The 17,577-nt window shown below is 41.8% G+C and overlaps 1 protein-coding gene across 2 annotated transcripts in view; it reads right to left on the reverse strand.

The window, feature by feature from the left end:
• Window positions 1–17,577, reverse strand: part of LOC126237527 (phospholipid-transporting ATPase ABCA3) — a 707,258-nt gene that overhangs the window by 66,229 nt on the left and 623,452 nt on the right. The window lies entirely within an intron of this gene.

A 17,577-nucleotide genomic window follows, 5' to 3' on the forward strand; every position in this document is an offset into this window, starting at 1 on the left:
CTGCAGTTTTCAAACAAAGAACTAATAATGAAATATGAAAATATAAGGGGAGTGAAAATATTCAAACACATGCATTCAATTTATTGGACCTCGTATATTGCAGTAGTAGCTGAAAATGTTCACTTATTGTCTATAGATTTGCAAAAACAAGCAATTCTTTTAAGAGCAAATACCAAAGTACATCAATCACCATTTTCTTGTCTTGGTTAATACAAATGTAACTATTAATATACAGCATCAGTTACGGGAGAGGGTGGGGGGACTTACTACCTGTGTCAAGTTTACACAATAAATAACATTTAATAGGGTTTAACATATAAATCCTATATTTTAATATCATGTTCATCTTACAATGCTCACATAGTTTCCCTTATGGGAATGGGATCGGTAATCGGGATACAGAAAACTTAATTCCCATATATGCTGTAGCTCGAATATATTTACACTTGATACTGCGTCCATACAGTACGAGGAATAACAAAGAACTGATTAAAGTAAAGTTAAGATGGAGGATCAACAGAGCACCTAGACTTCACAGATATTAAGCATTGTGGTTGATATGAACTATCGATGCCACACAGCCCCCCCCTCCCCCTCGCAATACGGAGTACTACAGATGTCCAAGGGTGAGGGCGTGTGGGTGTGGATGTCGGTGGAAATCGTGCTTGTAGGCAGGCACACCACACGTACTTCCATCTCGAACAAGGTGGATCGTGCAGGCAGAGTGGCGAGAGGCAGGTCCCCTTCATAGTCAGTCAGCCACCGTGGCTGGATGAGACGGCGGCCGGCTGGGGAGTAAGCGGGCGGAGCGATTGATGACGTGGTGGAGGTGTGTGTGGCCCTTAAGTGCATAGAGCCATCCATAGAAACGAAAGCACGCAGAGATGCTCGGTCACACTCACGCAGGAGTGTGAGGTTTTGTGCAATGTTGACGTGTAAGGTACTGTCCGATGGCGGGTCCTCGGTATCTGTCAAAAGAATGAGCACTCGGCTGTCGAATGTCACTATAGAAACATTGTTCACTCGGTGCTGCGCCACACTTTAGGATAAACTGATAGTACATGTGTGTGTCTCCGACGTTGGAGGTGAGGGCACAAAACCCGCGCAGGGTGAAACAGGGGTTGAGGTCGGAAAACTAGTGAACGGTGGCGAACAGTCTTCGGCGGAAGCGGTGTGTGGTGAGTTTGATGGGAGCTCGTCTTCATTCTCGATCAAGGATGGATCGTCTGCAGAGTCCGACTGCGGCGGTGTGAGACAGTCAGGGTCGACAAAAGCCGGTTTCAGGTGATGCAGAGAAACAGTCTGTGTGTGGTCTTTAATCGTGATATCAAAAGTCGTGTCCTCCCGCTGCAGGACCTGGTAGGGGCCAAGATAAGGACGTTGAAGAGGCTGTCCTCGGGTGGGTTGCAGAACGCTTCTGCCAGTGGTTTGTGATCACTGAGGATGACAGCACGAGCATTTAAGCATCTGTAATCGCCACACAGACGAAAACATTCATCGTGTTTGGGGGCAAGGTGGATTAGTGACGACCAGTTGCCGTCTGAAGGTTGCAGAACACTTGCTGCCAAAAGTTCATTAATCTGCTGCCGGGCCGCACGCAGCTTGATAGGGAGAGTTGAGGCGTCGGTCCTTAAGCCTAATAGGAGGGACGGCAGTGGTAACTATCTTGTATGTCATTCCATCAGTGACGGAAGAAACTGAGAACTGCACATAAGATTGGTTAAGGTCCTGGCGCCGAGTCTTCGGATAAGTAGGGCGTGGCGAGGCTAGCCGTTAGCATGAGTGGGGAAAGGTAGTACGAAAGTCACACGTCTCTTACGGGAGCGTGGCATGTGTTTGTGTGGAGGGGGTGGGCGCGTGCACAGTGCCGAGAGAAAGGGAACAGGCGGCGACTGTCCGCTGTTAATCTTGCACTGGACAACCGGCACGGACGAGAGCAGCACTGGCGTCACAGGTGGGGCCACAATGGCTACTGGGTCATGTAGCCCATGAGTGAGAGAGGGGGAATGTTTATCGACACGCGGGGTAGCTGTTCGAGAGGTGGGTGTGGTCGCAACGTGCGCGCCACTGTCATTAGCAGCACTGTTTGAAACACACGGCACTGGATGATGCGAGTGTAATGGGGAGGGGGGGTTTGAACATCCCACGCAAGTAAAGTTCATGGACTAACCTGGTGAGAGTTCGAGCTAGGCTCGACTGAGCTATCTCGTTTAGGTGGCAGCGCCGTGGACTGCAGTTGCAGAAGCGAGGTACGAGCCGCGACGAGCTCGCTGTAAGTGGATGCGATGCCTTGTTTCAATTTCTCGTTGTCCTGGTGGAGTTGTGTCGCCGAGTCGTATTCTGACAGTAAGTCGGTAACGTAGGTCACAATGTTGCCCGCGAGGGCGGAGCACTCGCATACGATATCGTATGTTGCGGTGGAAACAGAGCGTTGGACATAGGTGCGGGTGCACGGTGTGTGAATGTTTGTAGGACGGTGGAGCACTGAACCCTGTATCACATTCAGAGATAGTTCGTAACGGGACAAAAAATCCATACCGAGGATCGGTTCATCGACGTTGGCAATGTAGAACATCCACGGAAAACGTAGAGAAGAAGATGGGGTCATCGTAACCTTTACTGAGCCTGAGGTAGGTAATGTCAATGCATTGACAGCTCGTAGAAGTGACTTTGTCTGTGAAGAAGCAGGTGGAGCCATCGAAGTAGGTATGATCGACACATCAGCACCAGTGTCGACCAGAAAGCTAGACCTGACACAATGTCAGTCACATAGAGACAACAACTTGCCCAGGTGGACGAATGAACAGAGTGTAGTGTAAGAGGACGCCCACAGGACTCGGCGTCCCTTAGTTCCTGTGGTTGGTGTTTGGGTATTGGCATGGCAACCTGCACTTCTCGGTGTCGTCGCTGAACACATTGCGGTACCTGCAGAAAGGTTGAGCAGGGTGAGGAGGAGGTGGAGACTGCGACAGCAGGGGCGGTTTGTCCTCGTTGATTTGTTCCGGTAAATAGACCGGTACATAAGGTGTGTGGGCGATACTGGAGTGCTCGGATAGCAGCGAGAGTGAGCCGACGCTGTCAGGAGAAGCAGACGAGGTGACGGCGGAGTGAGCCCTGCCTCTGCCGGCCGAAGGTCGGTATGCGGGGGTGGCTGTGCCGATGAACGGTGTGGAATGAACCGGCTGATGTTGCTGCAGCAGTGAATACAACTGGTCAGTGATGTGTAGGCACGAGCCGATGGACTCGAACGAGTGTGGTAACAGATGGATCTGTAGATCAGTAGATCGTTTGGCAGACCACACAGCCCATAGCATGGCGTCAGGCACGGTATGCTCGTTCATGAGCAATCGAACAGTGCCAGAGTTGTGAGGGGGTGCGTTCTCCCAGGTGCTCCTCGTAGAGAATCTTGATTATTAACTCTTGTGGCAAGCAGGCAAGTCGTTCCATTATAGTCTTCTTTGCAAACTCGTATTTTGGTGCAGGCGACGGCGAAAGGAGCAGGTTACAAATAAAATCTGAGTGGTCGTGGACGTGTGTGACGAGGCAGAGAAACTTTGAGTTGTCGTCAGAAACATGATGTAACTCAAACAGGTGCTTGACCAGTGTGAACCGTGATGCCGGGTTGTCCTCATATAAGGGCAGGCGGCCAGGAGGGGGTGACGACGGCAGCTTCTGTGTCTCTAGGGGTAGTGGTCGAACTGAGGTTTAGTCAAAGGCCGGCACGGTAGGCCCAAATTTAAACCAGCCGAGTGAATCCGTAGTAGCGGCAGCTGGTATAGTTGACTGTGTGTCACGAAAACACAGTGCGGCAGGCACGGAAATGTGTGGATGGACAGCACATCAGGGGGAGGCCTGGAAACTGGACTGTGAGTGACGAGTGCTGGATGGAAATGACCCGCTTCTGGAACAGGGCGAGAGACCGGCACAACAGACACGGGCGGTGCTGTGGGAGCGACAGGCAGTTGAGCGACCGGAAACGCGGAGCCCCGCGAGTGGGGCTGGGTGCGGGTTGAGAATGCAACCCGCGTGGAAACTATCCGATGCAGAACATGCCTGTAGTGAATGTGACAGGCCACTGCGGTGAGGTAAGGGGTCTGTGTTATGAGAAACACTGAATTGTGCATGTAAATTAGACACAACTGGAACACTACATGCGTGGAATGGATCCGGCATGATTTGTAGTAATGGCGGCGTTGCACACGGCCCGACAGTAACTGATGTAGCATGCCACTGGTGGCTAAACACATGTTCGAATGGGGGTCACTTTGTTCTTGAAACACTCGATTTGAAGAGGCACAATTCAAAATATTGTTCAGTTCAGTTTACATTTCACTGTCAGATGGGCATAATCCGGTGACGCAAAGCCTGAGTACATTGTTTGCTCTAACAGTGTAGTTGTCGACCGTTGGAAACTAATGAGGTTAGCACACAGCATTGGTTGAGAACGCAGATCACTGTGCTTAAATGATGAATACGCCACTGGCAAAGAAACGGCGAAACTCGGTGAGCGAAATTGTGCTTCCACATCTTGGAACGAGGCATTGTTTGGCGTGGTCATTGCATACTGCATATAACCTGTTGCAATAACACCGGTGCAAAAGATGCAAAACATGAACGAACTGCGGGGTCACCACTATGGGAATGGGAAGTATAACAAAGAACTAAATAAAGTAAAGTTGAGATGGAGGCTTGACAGAGCACTCAGAGTTCACCACACCCTCAATAGAAAATTGTTCCAGTTAATTAGTTTTAGAAACATTATTCCATGTTCTTAGTGCTGAATTTATTAATGAAGCAGATGTTCTCATAATGCTCTCTTTTTCATTCATGCATTATAACTCTAATCTTAATCTATGGAACATGAAGTATGCACAAATAAATCAGAGCAAGAAGTTAGTTGAAACTGGTTTGCCAACATGTGAGACTGATGTGTACGTGATGTGTGAGACAAGTAACTGTTACAAAGTAGTTTGTTTAATGACTGTTCATGACATTTACAAGTTACAAAAGTTTACTGCATATATAATTTTCACATTAGGTGCAACAATGTATCACTGATGTAAACATCGAGCAATTTTATGAACAACATATCTCTTAGCTCTCTATGTAAATATCTACACTGATAACACGTAAAATGTTTGTAGGTGGATAAACTCTATTCTTATTTTGTTATGGATGCAAACAAAAGCTGAAGAGGTAGTGAGAATATGTTCCTCTCAAAGAGAAGAGGATTACCAAGGTGGCCATTAGGATTAATATCCTGACCTAATTGAGAGGTCACCATGAATAATATTACATTGAGGAAACATATTACAGCAGTTCCAGCTTTAACCTAATGCATAAATGTGGAATGTGATAATCACATTACCTGTGCTCATCTTGGCTGCAGAAAACATTTATCTCTAGCATAGATACCACACTCTTGGTTAGGTTATTCATTTATTATTTTATCTATGTATGCAAGAGAGAGCCTTGTAGAGAAATTTTCAGGAAATATAAAACACTTACCACTGCTCTCTGTACCTGCAGGCAATCATATTTAATAATATAATGTAATAAACTGCAAAGTACATAAATACAATACACAGGTAAGGGAAAACATTCAGAATTACAAATTAGAGAAAGGTTGCAGACCACAGTCCACATGCGCTAGGAACCATTTTTTTTTACAACAGACTGCTATCTGATCTTAAGGCAGCTAATTTAAATGCCCTAAAGAACACACTCAAGTGTTTATTAATAGTGAAATGCACTTATTCAATAGAAGATTTCAAACTGTAGTGTTCCTTGTAAAACTGTTAATGTATATACCATAAGTTTGTTTTTGTAACCAAAGAACTGATAAATTATGATCTTCACACCTTAAGGTAGCTAATTTAAGTGTCCTACAGAATAAACTGTAGTGTTTATTAACAGTGAAATGCAGTTATTCATTAGAAGATTTGAAATTGAGCTTCACTTTTATGTCCGCAGCTCGTGGTCGTGCGGTAGCGTTCTCGCTTCCCACGCCCGGGTTCCCGGGTTCGATTACCGGCGGGGTCAGGGATTTTCTCTGCCTCGTGATGACTGGGTGTTGTGTGCTGTCCTTAGGTTAGTTAGGTTTAAGTAGTTCTAAGTTCTAGGGGACTGATGACCATAGATGTTAAGTCCCATAGCGCTCAGAGCCATTTGAACCATTTTTCACTTTTATGACAATGTATGGATTTATCTTTCATTGGCAAGAGAAGTAAATGTACTGATGTATAATCATGTACCTCAATGCACATGTGAACTAAATCTATGGCAATGTCTGAAACCTGTCTGTTATATGGACAGCAAATCAATGAATAAAATAAACTGATGTTGCTTTCATTCAATATATTCATAATAAGAAGGAATGTAGTTAGGTAGGAAATGCACATAGCAATTTATAAAAGAAAGGATTTAATTATTCTGTACCTAATTTTCTTTGTTTTCGTAAACCAGCTGCTGGCTATGGGTGTACATGTAAAGGCTGCATCAGCAAAAATAATGTTACTGATAATAGTAAAAGCGATGGGCACTGTTTTAATCCCTACTTTAGAAACAACAACACTTATTGAACACAAATAAACTTCCGTAACAAAAGATTACCTATTAGTCTAAAAAACAAAAGAATAACAATTATTGAAGGAAATTAATATACACCATTAATGCGTAATAGTTTGTGGTTGAATTGGTATTGAGTCCAAGTCCTACTATTTTGTCAAGCACAAGGAATTGCTCTGTCTTATTGTGTTTTTGTTCTCATCTTTGGATTTGACCAAACATACGAGGGCAGTTCAGAAAGTAACCTCCGATTGGTCACAGTGCGGGTTGTGGGGGGAGTAGCAACGCCATCTGTGCGTTCACACACTCAACAGGTCAGTCGGCATCAAGCCGTGGTCGAGTGAACGTCGTACCTGCGCTAGTTTAGTTTTTGTGGCAGTTTGAAATGTGTGTTGCAATAGAAAACCCCGCCAAATGTGAAGTGCGTGCTGTCATAAGGTTTTTTACAGCCAAAGGATATTCTGCAGCAGCTATTCATTGTGAGCTTTGTGCCGTGTATGGACCAAGAGTTATGAGTGAAGGAGTTGTCCGTGAATGGGTACGTTTATTTAAAAGTGGACGAGAAAACGTTCATGATGAAGAGAGGAGTGGTAGACCATCATTGGTGACTGACGAACTTGTTCAGACAGTTGATGCAAAAGTTCGTGAAAATCGACGTTTCTCAATGTCGGAGTTGTCTACTGGTTTTCCACAGATTTCTAAGACTCTCTTGTACGAGATAGTGACAGCAAGATTGGGTTACCGTAAGTTCTGTGCACGGTGGGTGCCCAAAATTCTTACCAACCACCACAAAACTCAAAGAATGGCCTCTGCATTAGACTTTCTGTCACGTTATGAGGACGAAGGAGAACCATTGTTAAACAGAATTGTGACCGGTGATGAAACCTGGATTAAGTACGTGAACCCTGAGACAAAAGAACAATCAAAGATGTGGGCACATTCAAATTCGCCTACCAAACCAAGAAAAGCCTCGCAAGATTTTTCTGCCAGAAAACTGATGGCAACGGTGTTTTGGGATGCCAAAGGGGTGTTGTTGGTTGAATTCATGGAACGTGGTATGACCATTAATCAAGACGTGTACTGTGAAACAATAAAAAAGTTACGACGGGCTATACAGAACAAACGCCGTGGTATGCTGACTTCCGGTATCGTTTTTTTTGCACGATAACGCCCGTCCTCACTCTGCTCGCAGAACAACGGCCCTTCTTGAGTCCTTCAAGTGGGACATTATCAACCATCCACCTTACAGCCCAGACCTGGCGCCAAGTGATTATCACCTCTTCATGCATTTGAAGAAATGGCTCGGGTCACAGCGGTTTGATGACGACGAAGAGCTCAAAGATGCGGTCACAGGCTGGCTCCAGGCACAAGCGGGTGATTTTTATGCAGAAGGAATTTCAAAGCTTGTGAGAAGATATGATAAGTGCCTCAATCGCTATGGAGACTATGTAGAAAAATAGTGCAAATATGTAGTTGTAAGATGTATATATTAAAATATTTTTATTTAACTTGGTGTATTTTTTTAAATCAACCGGAGGTTACTGTCTGAACGGCCCTCGTATAACAAGCAATATCTCAAAAAATGCTGTTGTGGGCTAGCACTTTCATCCAAAGACCCCTTCAATTGTTATATTTTGGCATTATGTATGAAAATTTCTTTCTATACTTTTCTATTATTTTATCATAATTCATTGTTCAGAATTTGATGTATGCTATTTTGCAAAGCTCCACTAAGTCTGGCAGTTGCGGACACCACAGATTCATCACTTGAAGCACTGTACAACATAAGTGTAAGTATGTCCATATGAACAGCAGCAGTGGTCACATTTCACATATAGAGGCAAAGCCACATAACGCAAGCTATGAAGAGACCAGCACTGGGCAACTTTATATTTGGTGGCTACAGGTGATCGGCCTGTTGTATTGGAGGTGTTCCTGTTGCAGGCACCATTGTGGGTGAAGTTACACTTTTTGGGGTACATAAGTATCTTCCATTTGCACATCCAGCACAGTTACTAAAGATATCAAAAGCCCAAAGAGGAAATTACACAGAATTACACAGAAGATAATTGTTATTAGGTCATTATCAACAATGTTCTACATTTTCAAGAGCGGCTTTGGGTTGGGTTGGGTTGTTTTTTGGGGAGGTGACCAGACAGCGAGGTCATTGGTTCCATCAGATTAGACAAGGACGGGGAAGGGAGTCGACAGTGCCCTTTCAAAGGAACCATACTGGCATTTGCCTGGAGCAATTTAGGGAAGTCACAGAAAACCTAAATCAGGATGGCCAGATGCAGGACTGAACCTTCATCCTCCTGAATGCAAATCCAGTGAGCTAACCAAGGCGCCACCTCGCTCGGTGGTGACTTTGGAATTGGCTTACAAGGCTGCTAGATATAGTTCATGTTTTTGTAAAATGTATAAAAGTTGAACACAATACACTTATTTATGCTTAAAATAATTACCACTAATAATGAATTATGTATTCATCAATAGTTATTTATTTCAATTTTGTACAAGTGAAGCAAATATTTGATATGATATTTGTGGCTAAAAACTGGCGATTTCCATTTTAAAAGTCTTCGGCTGAAATCACTTTGAAGAATATTATTTAGAAATGTGATATTTATAGACTGAAAAGACTTCAAAATTATGATGGCAAAGACCATGTTCTACTATACAGAACAAAAGGGGACTGTGATAAATAAAGAAGATATTTTCAGTTACCGAACAGTGGATCACGACAAACTATAATCACAAAGCACTGAAAGATATTTCAAAGTATTATGCCAAAATACAACAATTGAAGAGGTTGGTGGAAGTAAGCGCTAACCCAGCACAGTGTTTTTTGGGATACTGAATGTCATATGTTTGGCCAAATTGAAAGACAAGGACAAAAATACAACAGGACAAAGAAACTTATATAGTATACAATGATTTCTAGCATTATACATAGAACTGTGCATTACCAGCATGTGGTGTGTTTCTAAACACAACAGATTAAGAGATAAAACTGAAGGTTAGTACCTTCTTCCACTGACCCCTTCATTATTATTATGTACATCAAAATTCACAAAAGATACTCTGTCATATGATTTACTAATCATTCTGGGTAAACAAGAAAAAAGAACTGTATGCAAATAAGACAATTTTCGGAAGCCCATTTGTGCATGAAAAACAGGCATCATTAAATCTGGCAAACTGATACAAACTCAAAATTACTATGAAATGTTGTTAAAAAATCAAGTAACATGCAAATTATGCCTCAAATAACTCATTCTGAGAACAGACTTCAGGCTATATGGAATGTAATGAGAAGAGAGAAAGGACAACCAGCCACATCACTATTGAACTGGATGGAAGGTCTGTAACTGAAGAGTCACAGCAGCAAATATATTTAATATACATTTCTGATATGAATATAATAGAAAGAAACATTCCACATGGGAAAAATATATTAAAAAAAGATGCTGTGACTAACCAAATGGGAAAGCGTTGGTAGATAGACACAATAAAAAACACACAAACACACACACAAATATCAAGCTTTCACAACCCACGGTTGCTTCATCAGGAAAGAGGGAAGGAGAGGGAAAGACGAAATGATGTGGGTTTTAAGGGAGAGGATAAGGAGTCATTCCAATCCCGGGACTGGAAAGACTTACCTTAGGGGAAAAAAGGGACAGGTATACACTCGCACACACACACATATCCATCCGCACATATACAGACACAAGCCCAAACTCTAAAATCGCAAAGTGCCAAACTTAAAGTATACATTCAGTCAGTCAGGGACGTGGCCTAGCGGAAATTTTACATATTGAACATGGAATAAATGCTACTTCTTCTGTAAAGCCAGGTGCACCAATGGCTGAGCTAACAAGAAACATAAAAGATGCAAAAACGTCTAATTCTAATCGATGTCCTGTAATAATTGGGGGTGCCAATGACGTATAAAAAAATGAATTAATTAAAGTCACAAATAGCTTGAAAGAAACCTTGAGTTGAAACAAGAATGCATCAGTAGTTGTCGTTGGAATTCCACCTGATAGAGAGTTCTTGTGTGAATGTAGAAATTGCTAAGGCAAACAGACAGTTCAAAAAAATATATATATAAAGCATTCCTCGACACACATTTCATATCTATTGATTTCTTGCAGCAAGAAGACTTTATGAAACATGGTTTGCATTTGCATGCAAGTGGAAAATCACTCCTTGGACATAAAATTGTACAATTGCTAGGACAAAAAAGAGACCATTGTTATAGTGGATAATCCATCATCAGCAGCAGAACCCAATCCAGTAACAGCACAAACAGCAGAGGCTCAACCAACACTAAAACCAGCTTCATCTACAGCAACACCAAGAGTGTCAGTAATGAGTAATCCAGGAACCACAACAACAGTCTTAACAACAACAGCAGAAGCCCAACCAACACCGCTACCAGCTTCAGTAACCACTTCATCAGAAACAACAACAGCAGCAGCAGCAATAATTTCTGGGGTACCAATTAGTCCAGTAACAGCAGAAGCCCAACAAACAACACAATAAGCATCATCTGCAGTACCACCAACAGCATCAGCAATGAGCACTCCATCTTAGCAACAAAAGCAGAAGCCCAACCGACACAACTAGCATCAGTGACCATTTCATCAAAACCAACAGAAGCAGCAGCAATAATTTCTGGGCTACCAATTAGAAGAAGTGTGAGACAGCCAAATCACCTCAAGGATTTTTTAGTGACAAAGAGCCACAAGAAAGCAGTGTTAATATAAGTAATAATTTATTTAACTTTGCGTCTAATAATCAGTTTTCAGTCCTGTATCAGAATGTACAAGGTTTATGTAATAAGCTGGGTGAACTTGAAGTCTTGTTGAGTGACAGTTTTATCCAAGTATCAGTTGTATGTGTCAGTGAATACTGGTTACAAAACTCTCAAATATGTACAGCAGCCCTTCCCAAATTTAAAATCATAAGCAGTTTTTGCAGAGAAAAGTACAGATGTGGAGGTGTTTGTATTTATGTTAGAGATAATCTTAATTCTAAAGAAGTAAATTTAAGCAAAGCATAGTGTATAGAAAAAGAATTTGAATACTGTATCTGTGAACTGACTGTCTGTGGTTTGGTAACTATCTGTATATATAGGTCAACTTCTGGGAATGTTCCTTTATTTTTTAAAAAAATCTTGAGAATCTAATGAATGAATTGAGTCTTAGGTCAAAATCAGCAGTTGTACTGGCTAATTTCAATGTCAATTTTAGAAGTAACAGTAATGCCCACAAGGATCAATTGCTAAATCTCTTGACCTCATATAATTTAGAACCTACAGTAACTGATGTCACCAAGTATGAAGATGGGTGTGAGACAACAACTGATCAGGTGTTTATTAACAAAGAGACTTGTAGCTATGAGGTTGAAGTAACAGATACTGGTTTCTCTGACCACATGGCAATCAAGCTCTTAGTAAAAAAATATGGTTAGGAAAAAATATGGCAGTGGAAACCATATAGAAACAAGATACATTAATGAAAGTAGCCTTTGGAATTTTTATAGCATGTTGCATAGTGTTGAATGGGACACAGACCCAAACAAAACTGTAGACTCTAAATACGAGTCATTTTTCTCTGATTACAAATACTGCTTTGATGTTGCTTTCCCCCTCAAAAAAGTAAAAATCTCTCTGAAATCTAATTCATTGTTAACTGCGGGAATTAAGAAATCTGCAGGTACTCTTAGAAATCTGAGATGGCGTTCAAAGTGTAATGCAGCATTAAAACCATAGCTTAGATGCTACAGAAAAGTCTACAGAAAAGTTACTCATGCAGTAAAAAAACTGAACAATGATTTAATTACCAGAAAAGGCAGCAATAAAACCATATCAGTTTGGAAGGTCATAAACCATAACACTGGTAAATCCAAAGTGACAAACAATAATTTAATCATAAAAAGGGGAGAAAAGTTGTTGAAGACCCTCGATGTGTTGCCAGTATGTTCAATGACTACTACATTAACAGTGCTCAAAATCTTATCAAGAACATGGGGAACTCAAAAAGTTAGTAACTAAAAGTTCCATCAAATTACAAGACAATGTTTTTGTACCCAGTTACACATTGAGAAGTAAGAAATGCAATTAACAAGCTGAAAAATAAAATGTCCTGTGGATGTGATGGTATTCCTTATAAGGTTATAAAAATAGCACAAACAAAAAATAACTGAACTAGCAGATATTATTAATATATCATTTAAAACTGGTGAATTCCCTTCTGCACTTAAAAACTCAATAATAAAGCCAGTTTATAAAAAAGACTGCCCATATACCATACCAAATTATAGACCATTATCACAGCTGTCAGGTTTTGCTAAAGTAATTGAGAGGATTATGTAGGAGAGACTGTTGAGTTTCCTAAACAAATGCAAAATTATAACCAATGCACAGAATGGGTTCAGGAAAAACAGGTCTACAGAAACAGCTGTATATCACTTCTTGGAATGGGTTTTAACTGCAATTGATAATGAGGACTTAAACTGTGGAATATTTTTAGATCTATCCAAGGCATTTGACCTCATCAGCCATGATATTTTGCTAGAGAAACTGTATTGCTACGGAGAATGTGGAAAAGCATACAGCTGGTTTCAATCGTATCTGTGCAACAGATATCAAAGCGTTGAAATAATACATAAGGGCACAAAATATTACTCAACATATCTGAAAGTCTACTGTGGTGTACCCCACGATTCTGTTCTAGGCCCTCTGCTGTTCTTAGTTTTTATTAATGATTTTCCTAACCATCTAACAAGAGCAGAATCAGTACTTTTTGCAGACGATACAAGCCTTTTTATTAAGGGTGCTAGTGAAACTGACCTACAAGGAAAAATAGCTTCAACAATGAATTAGGCAGCTGAATGGTTTAAGGACAATTACTTAATTATAAATAACAAAAAACCACTTGGTTGAACTTTAGGCACATAAGGAACAAAGTAAAAAATAACATAAGAGTAGAGATTGGGAAATGTTTGATAGAACAAACTTCTTTTACGAAATTTTTAGGTGTATGGCTGGACAATAACTTGAGATGGGAAAAACATGTTGAACTATTGAATAAAAAATTTAGTATTCACTGTTATATATTAATAAAACTTAAAGAAAACTGCAATTTTTCAACAGTACTATGTGCCTACTACTCTTACATACATAGTAATCTAAGATATGGTATTATATTTTGGGGGAATACAGGTTTCACAAAAAGTTATTTAAGCTGCAAAAGAGAGCTATTCGTATTCTGAAGAGTGTTGCCTACAGAGATCCTTGTAGAGGACTCTTTAAGGAGTTGCAAATTTTGAACCTCCCTAGTTTATTCATCTATGAATCAGTATGTTTCCTGAAGTCAAATCAAGAATTCTCTTCTCTATACAGTGAAGTACACGACTATCAAACCAAAAACAAGCATAATTTCCATAGAAACATACATTCAAAATCCCTGTACCAAAACAGTGTGATGTATCTACCCAAAATAATGTTCAATGCCTTACCAAAACAAAAAAAAGCACACAAAACTTACATATATTTTAAAAAAGAATTAAAGAGGCTACTATTAGTTCAAAGTTTCTATAATGTTGATGAATTTCTTTGCTATCTAAACATATGGTGCTCATCTTTTGATTTTTCTGCGTAAACCTTCATTTTTTACAACTTGCATGTAAAAAGAAGACAAAATATGTGAAGTGTAATTAAGAAAATATTAAAGTGTAATTAAGAAGAAAATGTTATTTCCCTTAATGGATTTTTTTTTGGTATAAACCTTGTAAATTTTTTCTCATCTTGCATGTAAAAAGAAGACAACGTATGTGAAGTGTAACTACGAAAAGTTATATATATTTCCTATGTGGAATGTTTCCCTCTATTATAACCACACACACACACACACACACACACACACACACACACACACACATATATATATATATATATATATATATATATATATATATATATATATATATATATATATATATATATATATATATATATATAAAAACAAAGATGATGTGACTTACCGAACGAAAGCGCTGGCAGGTAGATAGACACACAAACACACACACAAAATTCAAGCTTTCGCAACAAACTGTTGCCTCATCAGGAAAGAGGGGAAGGAGAGGGAAAGACGAAAGGATGTGGGTTTTAAGGGAGAGGGTAAGGACTCATTCCAATCCCGGGAGCGGAAAGACTTACCTTAGGGGGAAAAAAGGACAGGTATACACTCGCACACACGCACATATCCATCCACACATATACAGACACAATGGTCAGAATGTGGTCAATAGTGCTAAAATTGCTTCAGAATCCTGCTTGTTCTATAGGTTGGGCTGTTTCTGTAGACCTGTTTTTCCTGAACCCATTCTGTGCATTGGTTATAATTTTGCATTTGTTTAGGAAACTCAACAGTCTCTCCCTGGGCTTCAGCAGTGGTGATGTTGGGAGTAGGATTAAGGTTTTTTAAGAAGGATTGAGAGGCAAGGCTGGAAGTCAGAAATTCCTGGAAGGTTTGGAGAGGGTGATTTTGAGGAAGAGGAGGTGGGTCCCGCTGTGACGGAGGACGGAACTGTTCCAGGCAGGGTTCAATTTGAATAGTGTCTTGGGGAGTTGGATCATTAGGGGTAGGATTAGGATCATTTTTCTTCGTGGCAAAGTGATACTTCCAGCAGAGAGTACGAGTGTAGGACAGTAAATCTTTGACGAGGGCTGTTTGGTTGAATCTGGGAGTGGGGCTGAAGGTGAGGCCTTTGGTTAGGACAGAGGTTTCGGATTGGGAGAGAGGTTTGGAGGAAAGGTTAACTACTGAATTAGGGTGTTGTGGTACCAGATTGCGTTGATAGGAATTTTGAGGTTTTGGAGGGAGTGGAGCTGGAAGTGGGAGATTGAGTAGATGGGAGAGACTGGGTTTGTGTGCAATGAGAGGTGGTTGAGGTTTGCTGGAAAGGTTGTGAAGGGTGAGTGAGTTGCCTTTCCGGAGGTGGGAAACCAGGAGATTGGATAGTTTTTTGAGGTGAAGAGTGGCATGCTGTTCTAATTTGCGGTTGGCCTGTAGGAGGATGCTGTGAATAGCCGGTGTGGATGTGGGAGAGGAAAGATTGAGGACTTTTATTAAGGATAGGAGTTGACGGGTGTGTTCATTGGCTGAGTTGATGTGTAGGTGAAGGATTAGGTGGGTGAGGGCAATGGATTGTTCAGTTTGGAACTGGTATAGGGACTGGTGGAAAGAAGGGTTGCAGCCAGAGATGGGAACTTTAAGTGTGAGGCCTTTGGGGGTTATGCCAAATATCAGACAAGCCTGATAAAATAAAATATGCGAGCGTAATCTGGCTAGGGTGAAGGCATGTTTGCAGAGGGAATGTAAATAAAACTTAATGGGGTCGTTGTGGTGGTGTTGTGAGGGTGACATGGTATTAGAAGGTGGAAAGTGTAACATGAGGTTGAAATGAAAATGAAAGATAAAAATATATGGGGAGAGATAAAGGTGAACTAGAAAGCAACTGGAGATCTGATATGAAAAAAGGCGAAAAAGTGTTGGTTAAGTTGATCCTGTGGTGAATTTGGGTTGGTAGACAGCAATGTGCATAAAGGTTAGGTGGTTGTGTTGCCGCTAAAACACAGTCTCTCCCATCTACTCAATCTCCCACTTCCAGCTCCACTCCCTCCAAAACCTCAAAATTCCAATCAACGCAATCTGGTACCACAACACCCTAATTCAGTAGTTAACCTTTCCTCCAAACCTCTCTCCCAATCCGAAACCTCTGTCCTATCCAAAGGCCTCACCTTCAGCCCCACTCCCAGATTCAACCAAACAGCCCTCGTCAAAGATTTACTGTCCTACACTCGTACTCTCTGCTGGAAGTATCACTTTGCCACGAAGAAAAATGATCCTAATCCTACCCCTAATGATCCAACTCCCCAAGACACTATCCAAATTGAACCCTGCCTGGAACAGTTCCGTCCTCCGTCACAGCGGGACCCACCTCCTCTTCCTCAAAATCACCCTCTCCAAACCTTCCAGGAATTTCTGACTTCCAGCCTTGCCTCTCAATCCTTCTTAAAAAACCTTAATCCTACTCCCAACTCCCAACATCACCACTGCCGAAGCCCAGGCTATCCGTGATCTGAAGGCTGACCGGTCCATTGTCATTCTTCCGGCGGACAAGGGTTCCACGACCGTGGTACTTGATCGTCGGGAGTATGTGGCTGACGGACTGCGTCAGCTTTCAGACAACACCACATACAAAGTTTGCCAAGGTAACCCCATTCCCCATGTCCAGGTGGAGCTTCAAGGAATCCTCAGAACCTTAGGCCCCCTACAAAACCTTTCACCTGACTCCATCAACCTCCTGACTCCACCGACACCCCGCACCCCTACCTTCTACCTTCTTCCTAAAATTCACAAACCCAATCATCCCGGCCGCCCCATTGTAGCTGGTTACCAAGCCCCCACAGAATGTATCTCTGCCTACGTAGATCAACACCTTCAACCCATTACATGCAGTCTCCCATCCTTCATTAAAGACACCAACCACTTTCTCGAACGCCTGGAATCCTTACCCAATCCGTTGCCCCCAGAAACCATCCTTGTAACCATTGATGCCACTTCCTTATACACAAATATCCCGCACGTCCAGGGCCTCGCTGCGATGGAGCACTTTCTTTCACGTCGATCACCTGCCATCCTACCTAAAACCTCTTTCCTCATTACCTTAGCCAGCTTCATCCTGACCCACAACTTCTTCACTTTTGAAGACCAGACATACCAACAATTAAAGGGAACAGCCATGGGTATCAGGATGGCCCCTTTGTACGCCAACCTATTCATGGGTTGCTTAGAGGAAGCCTTCTTGGTTACCCAGGCCTGCCAACCCAAAGTTTGGTACAGATTTACTGATGACATCTTCATGATCTGGACTCACAGTGAAGAAGAACTCCAGAATTTCCTCTCCAACCTCAACTCCTTTGGTTCCATCAGA

Source organism: Schistocerca nitens, chromosome 2 (assembly GCF_023898315.1).
Source record: "Schistocerca nitens isolate TAMUIC-IGC-003100 chromosome 2, iqSchNite1.1, whole genome shotgun sequence".
Classification (NCBI taxonomy): Eukaryota; Metazoa; Arthropoda; class Insecta; order Orthoptera; family Acrididae; genus Schistocerca; species Schistocerca nitens.